This window comes from Oncorhynchus keta, chromosome 28, assembly GCF_023373465.1.
Source record: "Oncorhynchus keta strain PuntledgeMale-10-30-2019 chromosome 28, Oket_V2, whole genome shotgun sequence".
NCBI lineage: Eukaryota > Metazoa > Chordata > Actinopteri > Salmoniformes > Salmonidae > Oncorhynchus > Oncorhynchus keta.
The window spans coordinates 67,780,367-67,789,317 of record NC_068448.1 but is presented as its reverse complement, the minus strand read 5'-3'; the positions used below and the strand labels follow the sequence as shown (position 1 = coordinate 67,789,317).

Here is an 8,951-nt window from a genome sequence, read left to right as displayed (position 1 = left end):
GGTGGCTACCTTGAAGAATCTCAATTGTATAATATATATTTTTTAAATTAACACTTTTTTGTGACTACATGATTCCATATCTGTTATTTCCTAGTTTTGATGTCTTCACTATTATTCTACAATGTAGAAAATTGAATGAATAAGTGTGTCCAAACTTTCGACCGGTACTGTATATATATATATATGCAATTCACCCACAAATCAAAGTTTGTCAGAAACGTTCATACCTCAATAGTGGACCATAGTAGTCACTATTTCAGTTACACACAATAGGTACAAATTGACTCTTCAGACTGTGTTTTGGTTTTGTCTGCATCCTCCAATTGATCACTCTACATCGACTACTAAGTAACTGTCATCTCACATACATTGTTTCCTTTGCTGAGGGAAAACCCATTGCCAATATTTTGAGTATTTTTTGAGTCGTACTGTAGTAAGTAATGTCTACCACAAGGTGGCAGACAACACCTAGTCTGAGGACAGCTACTTATGTTGTATGTATGTACTTATGTTGTATGTATGTATGTATGGTGCAATGGTGAATAAACCACTGGAGATCTTAGTAAGAGTAGGCATGTTTAGGAATTATATAAATCCAACATAATTCTATGCAATTTAGAGGAGATAGAAATTCATGAATGGACAATTGTCTAGTTTGCATGATGATTTTCCAACTCATGAACTGAATTATATTTCACTTCCTCAATTTTCTGAGTTGAAATGGAACTGCTGATGTCCAGCCATGAATATCAATTGATATAAGTGTTTATACTTATTTGATTTTTTTTTTAAATCACTTTCATGTCTGTTGTGTCATCCACAAATGTTTTGTTGCATGGCAACACCATCACATAAAGATATTTATTTTCTATTGAGTAGCAATTTCCCCAAGTGGTCACTTCAGACCAATTACTGTTTGTGCTTCTCATCTTAGAGTAGGTAATGTTAAGTCAGTGGGGCTGTTCTCTGTGCCAGGTCCTGCCCTGAGTGCAGGGCCTACAAGAGCCTTTTGGTGGCCCTAAGTGAGATTTGGTCGTGGATCCACCCACCTTGCGGCAAAAAAAATCAGTGGATTACTACCAGTTTAGATAGCTGGCTAGGCTAACTACCAATCTAAAAATGCTTAGCTGACATGGCTAATTGAGTGACTGTCACTGATTGACACAAAGGAAAAAGCTGCTGATGACCAACAACATTTTGAAATTGCACCTGGTGTTTTCTACTATTCTTACCCATAGTAGTAGCTTGAGACCACGACTGAGTTACAATCTACACTACATGACTAAATGTATGTGTACACCTGCTTGTTGAACATCTCATTCCAAAATCTTGGGCATTAATATGGAGTTGCCCCTTTGTTACTAAAACAGCCTCCACTCTTCTGGGAAGGCTTTCCACTAGATATTTGAACATTGCTGTGGGAACTTGCTTCCATTCAGCCACAAGAGCATTAGTGAGGTTGGGCACTGATGTTGGGCGATTAGGCCTGGCTCACAGTCAGTGTTCCAATTCATCCCAAAGGTGTTCGGTGGAGTTGAGGTTAGGGCTCTGTGCAGGCCAGTCAAGTTTTTCCTCACCGATAATTGAGGAATAATAATTTCTGTGCTGACCTTGCTTTTTGCACAAGGGCAAGAAAGGGCCTTCCCCAAACTGTTGCCACAAAGTTAGATGCACAAAGTTAGATGAGTCGTCTAGAGTGTCACTGTAAACTGTAGCATTAAGATTTCCCTTCACTGGAACTAAGGAGCCTAGCCCGAACCATGAAAAACAGCTCCAGACCATTATTCCTTCTCCATCAAACTTTACAGTTGGCACTACGCATTGGGACAGGTAGCGTTCTCCTGGCATCTATCTGCCAAAAACAGATTAGTCTGACGGACTGCCAGATGGTGAATTGTGATTCATCACTCCAGAGAATGCTTTTCCACTGCTCCACAGTCCAATGGCAACGAGCTTTACACCACACTAGCCAATACTTGGCATTGCCCATGGTGATCTTAGGTTTGTGTGCGGTTGCTCAGCCATGGAAACCATTTCATGAAGCTCCTGACAAACCGTTATTGTGCTGAAGTTGCTTCCAGAGGCAGTTTGGAATTCTCTAGTGAGTGATGCAACCGAGGACAGACAATTTTTACCACTTCACGATAACAGCACTTAAAGTTGTCCCGGGGCAGCTCTAGCATGACAGAAATCTGATGAACTGACTTGATGGAAAGGTGGCATCCTATGGCGGTGCCACAATGAAAGTCACTGAGCTCTTCAGCAAGGCCATTCTACTGCAATGTTTGTCTATGGAGATTGCATGGTTGTGTGCTCGATTTTATACACCTGTCAGCAACTGGTGTGGCTGAAATAGCCGAATCCACTCATTTGAAAGGGGTGTCCACATACTTTTGTATATATCGAGCACACAGCCATATTGTAACTCAGTCGGGGTCTTAACTTACTATTAAGAGTAAGAATATATATAGGCTATCTTTATGTTGCTGAGGTCATTCATAGAGGCCTATTATTTTCTACAGCAGTAGAATAACCTAAAAGAACTCAGGAAATGTGCCATTATTTTCTACAGCAGTAGAATAACCTAGAAGTACTCAGGAAATGTGCCATTATTTTCTACAGCAGTAGAATAACCTAAAAGTACTCAGGAAATGTGCCATTATTTTCTACAGCAGTAGAATAACCTAAAAGTACTCAGGAAATATGCCATTATTTTCTATATCAGTATAATTACCTAAAAGTACTCAGGAAATATGCCATTATTTTCTATATCAGTATAATTACCTAAAAGTTCTCAGGAAATATGCCATTATTTTCTATATCAGTATAATTACCTAAAAGTTCTCAGGAAATATGCCATTATTTTCTACAGCGGTATAATGACCTAAAAGTACTCAGAAAATGTGACATTATTTGCAACACCCATACATTATACACCAGGGTGACTACAGACCAGGGCTGGGATCAATTCAGGAAGTGATTTTAATTTAAAATTCGAAAATGGAATAACTTTTGAAATAAATGGCTTCTACTCCTCAGTTTATTGATAAATCATTAAAAATACATGTTTTTTATTTTTTATTTTTTATTTTAATAGTTATTTAAGCTACCTTCCTGAATGGCCTTCAGTTCAAATTGACCCTTGCCCTACGAGAGATAACTCAGTATAGGCTTTTATATGACTATCTCTCCACACTATGCACAATCTATTTTTCTTCCTTTGTTCACTGCCTCCATCCCTCCCTTTCTCTTATCTTTCTCAACCTCATTATAATGACGTGTGTCTGAAAACCTATCAGCCAAGATCCTGTTATTTAGTAATGCTGACCAAAGGAGGGGGAGGAATCCTAACTTAATTCAGGAAAACGGGCAAACCACTGGTACCCATGGGTAGTGAAATGGGTATTGCATCACCTAGGAGGGGGCCTTCTCTTCTTCCTATGGTGCTTTGTGATTGTCAGATAAAGATACAGCAAACTTAATACTATTTCAAATTTGTAGTGTATATTTATTTGTTAGTGATTACCCTGAAACCTTGTCAACTTGATAAAAGGATTCGACATGAACCATGTATGTTGACCCTCACTCGCTCTGTGGCGTGTTGCCTACAGTGGTATACAATGTATTGAAGCCTGCCCATGTATGCAATGGCCACCAGGTGGCAGAGCAATCCTATGGGAATGATTGTAAATCTACAAACAGGGAAGAAACGATTCAACATAGACCTAGATTTGATTGAATTTGAATAAATGCTTTTGACCAATGCATATCAATATCTCTTCGAAATTGTGGAGATGCGCTATATATTTGAATCTGAATTATCTGTTCAGATTCTTAGTCAAATGATCATAGAATGGACGGTTGAACATGCTGGCCTACGGATTAGTGTATGTAGGTTAGGACTATCCGGTGTTTGGCTGGCTACAAATTAGTTGGTCGTTACATTAGGCTATGTTTTAGATTTTTTTTTTCACTGCTTGCAAATGTCAAGTAATCTTGTTCGACGAGGCTTATATCATTAAGCTTACACGTAAACCTCAGAATTAGACACGATGCAATGTAGAACTGTGGCTATACATGTCCCTACGTGCATTCTTGTGGCGTGTGTTTCTGTGCCTGTTTGTGAGTGCTGATGCATGCATACAGTGTCTTTGTGTAAATAAATCCGGTTGTGCCATACTTTCGTGTATTCAATAGAATATGTATTGCATTTGTTTGAGCTTACTGTATATTTCGTGTATAATATTCTTCTGGTGCGTTTGCGTTGCGCAGGCCTACTAAAACAAAGGCCTGCTCGTCTCGGCGGCTAGCTGGTTTCAGCACCAGTAGAGGTGGACAGCGCCTTCAGAGCAGGTCGTGAATAAGCAAGGCCTCAGCCAAAGGTCATCATTTATAGACACTCGACCACAGCGCACGTTCACAACTTCATCCCATCTATTTTAAGCTGCATATGTTTAAGATGGATGTGTTTAAGCATATCATGTTGCATATCGACCGTGTACATGCCTTTGAAATGACATCCGTTCTCAAAAAAGTAAGACATGAGCTGGTAATATTGGGTACAATTTCTTTATTCTGAAAAAAGAAAACAATACAAAATAGAGGGCAATTTACGGACAACAATTGCAGACACACAAAGCTTTCCGTTATCCCTTTAGCGTGTTGTTTTAATGAAGGCTGTGTGCTCTCGCGCCGACGATAGCAGGCTCCGCTCTTGGCATTCACCGCGTGCCTTAATTGTAAGACATTAAATCAAGGTCCGCTGTGAACACGGAAAGCCTGAACCAGAATCTCAGATCTCTCTCTCTCTGTGTGTGTGTGTGTGTGTGTGTGTGTGTGTGTGTGTGTGTGTGTGTGTGTGTGTGTGTGTGTGTGTGTGTGTGTGTGTGTGTGTGTGTGTGTGTGTGTGTGTGTGTGTGTGTGTGTGTGTGTGTGTGTGTGTGTGTGTGTGTGTGTGTGTGTGTGAGCTACATTTTGCCATTGAAATCGGAGTTGACCACTTCGACCCATACCATTCCTTGTTCAATGTACCCACCCGTTCCTTCAGACCTTCAGTGCGATTAGTTGTCAATGTCGATGTCGTTGTTCTTTGAAGTTGGACTCCCAAAACAGCCAATCATTCTGTAATGGTAGACAAAGTTGTTGATAAATGTATATACATTACCCCACCGTGAAAACGGAATGTAATTTGGCAAAATTTGAAAAATGTTTGCAATAGGCTAAGCCTATTGAAGGCCCGCGGCCATTGAACTTGGCGCGTAATGGGTTAAAGTCGTCACTCGCGCTGTTTTTTGGTGGCAAGTTTCAAAATTATGGTTAGTCCGAATTCATCTTGGGTGGCAAAAAAAGAGAGACGGACCGTTTGATCGTCTCGTCAAAAAAGCTTCGGACAGTTGTAGACTTCAACGTCGTCGTATTCGTACATCAAATATCTACCAAAAAAAAGAAGAAAACACAAAATGCGTCACAAACCTTCTTAGACAGTCTATACAGCAATCATCTTATTTTTGACAATAATCATATAGAGATCCATACAAGTCGCTGTCTGCGTAGAAAAAAAATGGATGGCCCTTTATAAGAGAACGCATAGCACCGCACAAGTCTACTCGCAGGTCAAGTTTTTTTTTTTTAAAGAGAGACGCCGCAAAGCGCGAGCGGGACAATTGAAAAGCTTGCTTCCCTCCCGCATACTGTATTCCATCAACGCACCGTGGAACCACCGAAGGCAAAGGTATATAGGCTCCTCTCCTCACTAATCCATCTGGGACCGAGGACGAGCTGAGCTGAGTTGTACATATCCCGTTTCCAACACCGCTAAATGTGACTGATCTCCCTCCGCCCGGTCTTTTCCACTCGCTGGATAACTTTAGGATTAATGGCGCTCTAGCCAAACAAATAAGGCATCTGCCTTCAGCGCAAAAGAGGATTGCATGGGGAGCAGTGACGTCACTGGGCAAACAGATGTTCTCTCTCTCTATAGCCAACGTCCCCGATCAGCTTCCTGTGCCCTTGAAACTAAGGAAAAAGCACTTCAACCCTAGTTTAAACCTATAATCTCCCTGTTTCTTAGCTGTTGCAATTAGGCTACCTAACGCACCTCGTTAAAATGTCATGGTGATGGACATAATGGAAATAGAGGATTTTAAATATTGTTTTTGCATTTCAGTGCACAGTGATCTGGATGAGTAGTTTGATAATATCACAACATTAGTTATTGATTTATACTAAATGAAAGGTTTGACACTTATAAAATGTTATTATACTATTCTAAAAATGAACGCACACACACGCATACGTACATATACGCACACATTCCGATTCCGAGTTAAGCAGAGAGCGAGTTTTTTTTTTATTTTTATTTTTTACATTTTGCCGAATTGTTTAATATCTGTCAGCCATTTACAACAATTTCGTTAAACAATTTGTTTTAGTCCAATGCTGGAGCCTATCTGCTGTTGGTGGTTTTGAAACAGGTGCATGCACCTTGCAAACTATTTTACGTTTTCTCTTGAAAGCAAGATAATGTGTGCATTAATTCAATTAATTGTGCACAGCAGGCCTAGCCATGTGCATAGCATATCAAAGGCATAGTGTTTATTGCGCATTATAAACGTGTTTGAAACTGTATGCCAGTAGGCTATCAGATGAAATCTCTGATTGTGTTGAATTCAGTCTTTATGTCCATTAATTTACCTCGTGAACCAGTGCAAAGTATACTGACATTTCAATAATCAATGATTGAGTCACTGCTACTATACTGCTATTACTTCCGCCACTAATATTACGAGTAGCCTATCTACTACAGCAAGTAGGCTACTGCTACAACAGTGCTTCTAAGCGATCCACTAGACTTTGGGGACTATTTCTGCCTTTACACAGATTATATTCATTCATAAACATACGCTAGGATGCAGTGTGGGTCCTGAAGGCTACCGAATATGATTATTGAACCTCATCACCCATTCAATGGAGAAACAAAGGGAAACGCCATTTTAGATGGGGGGAAAATCCCATCTATCGTATGAAATATCTAAATGAAGCCGTCCTTTATGAACCGATATTTGGAGTGTATGACAAACCGTATGACAGTCCTCGCATCTCACAGCCATTGGGAACGCAACCCAGTTGACCCAATGTGCGCGGACCTATTGTCTTCAAGCGCTGCGCGACGAACAAATAAACAAGTGCATAATGACCATGCATCCATGCCATCGTTGTTATCGATTAAATAACTGTATTCATATGTGTCCAGTCGCACTGTAATGTTTTCGGTATAGAGATTTGTCTGGCTCTTTGTCAGCCTTATTCATATCCATGATTACTTGAGGTATTTTTTTCTGAACGCCCGCAATAACAATGGCAAGTGCAACGTTGGAAGGAATGTCCGTTATCTTTGATAATATGCCTAGAGCGAACCATGCCGACACCACGACCCCATACAGGCCTAGTGCATGGTCCGCTTTTATGTTACACAGTGACCAGACTTAAAAATCACATTTATTTTCATCTAATTATTATATAAGACACGGACCTAGTCGAAACATGGACCATACTCACCATCTCTCGCCATATGGTCCATCTTATAGTATTTTCGTGTATCCATTCGTTTGTGTTGTCTTTCACGTTACTGTATGGTGTGGTTATTTTTGGTCTTAGCAAAGCAACTTGTATTCCCGGTTATTTCGGTGTAGCGATGGACAATCAGACGACTCCGGCAGGCGAGTAGTGGATACCAGTATGAGCAATGCTCTAGCTTCTGCAAAGCATGGCTGCGTTTTTTCCTTTTTTTCAAGAGGGCAGGTCGTTCTGTGCATTACAATGAGTTAAATCTCTCTTTCCCTCTCCCCCTCTCTCTCCCCCCTCTCTCTCTATCTCTCTCTATATATATTTCTCTCTCTCTCTCTCTCTCTCTCTCTCTCTCTCTCTCTCTCTCTCTCTCTCTCTCTCTCTCTCTCTCTCTCTCTCTCTCTCTCGCACACACACGCACACACACACACTGTTTTTAATATCAAATTTCAATATAACATGAAAATAATTTGGTTAAGTTAGTCATCTACCCATGTTGTTCGTCGTGTTTGTATCTTTCATGGTGTTAAATATAGCCTAGCAGTGCACTAAATCATAATGGACAAGATATATGGAATCAACTATAATCTGAACCTAGATTAGGAGTGTGTGTAATAACGGTACAGCATTGAATCGTCGTCTCCATGTGCTGGGCGCAATTTGTCATGTTTAATACCGTTTGTCCTGAGAGCTCCATCACTACGTTATAGTTATAGCTCTGGACCGCAGCTCAGTCTCACTGCATTTGATCCTGTGAGATGGTGAGCCATCAGACCGCACGTGATTCATGGGCCATATATAAATGTCATTTTATTTCACGACCTTAAAATAAGTACAAATTCATATTTATAACTTATAACGATTGTAGATGTTTAAGCATACCCCTCGACCCGGTGTATCGTTATACACTTAACCTATGCATGATGGTCTTCTAGGTAGCCTATTGTAAATACAGGTAGGTAGCCTATTGTAAATACAGGTAGGTAGCCTATTGTAAATAAAGAGGGGCCTTATTCACGCAAGTGCATTTATTTACATGCATACTATTCTTCCTATATTTCTAAAACACTATAATGTTGTATAGGCTTGAATTTTCTCTGGATAAATCTTGCTTAGCACCATGTTACAAGCGCAGATGTCATGGATATTTCGGCGCATGTAACTCTCCATTGTCGAGTTCGGCAAACTGCTGCAGCTTTCCTAATGAGGTCAGATGATATAAGGTGGATTCAGCACTTACAGTACCATCAAATATGGCAAAAGGCTATTTCTGCTTCATAGCACACCAGATTTTTGAGAATGTCAAATATTGTAGACCCAAGGCCAGTAAAATGTGAGGGTACATGGGCGACTATAATTCTCCAAACGCGTCATCGGTCAATGTC

At 40.3% G+C, this 8,951-nt stretch overlaps 1 long non-coding RNA gene across 1 annotated transcript; it reads right to left on the bottom strand.

The window, feature by feature from the left end:
• Positions 1 to 4,555: 4,555 nt before the first annotated feature.
• Positions 4,556 to 7,732, bottom strand: LOC127913005 (uncharacterized). The gene is made up of 2 exons (XR_008084347.1): positions 7,558 to 7,732; positions 4,556 to 5,432 (listed from the first exon to the last, which is right to left on the bottom strand). It is a non-coding gene; the product is annotated as an uncharacterized LOC127913005 (long non-coding RNA).
• Between the last annotated feature and the right edge of the window lie 1,219 nt (positions 7,733 to 8,951).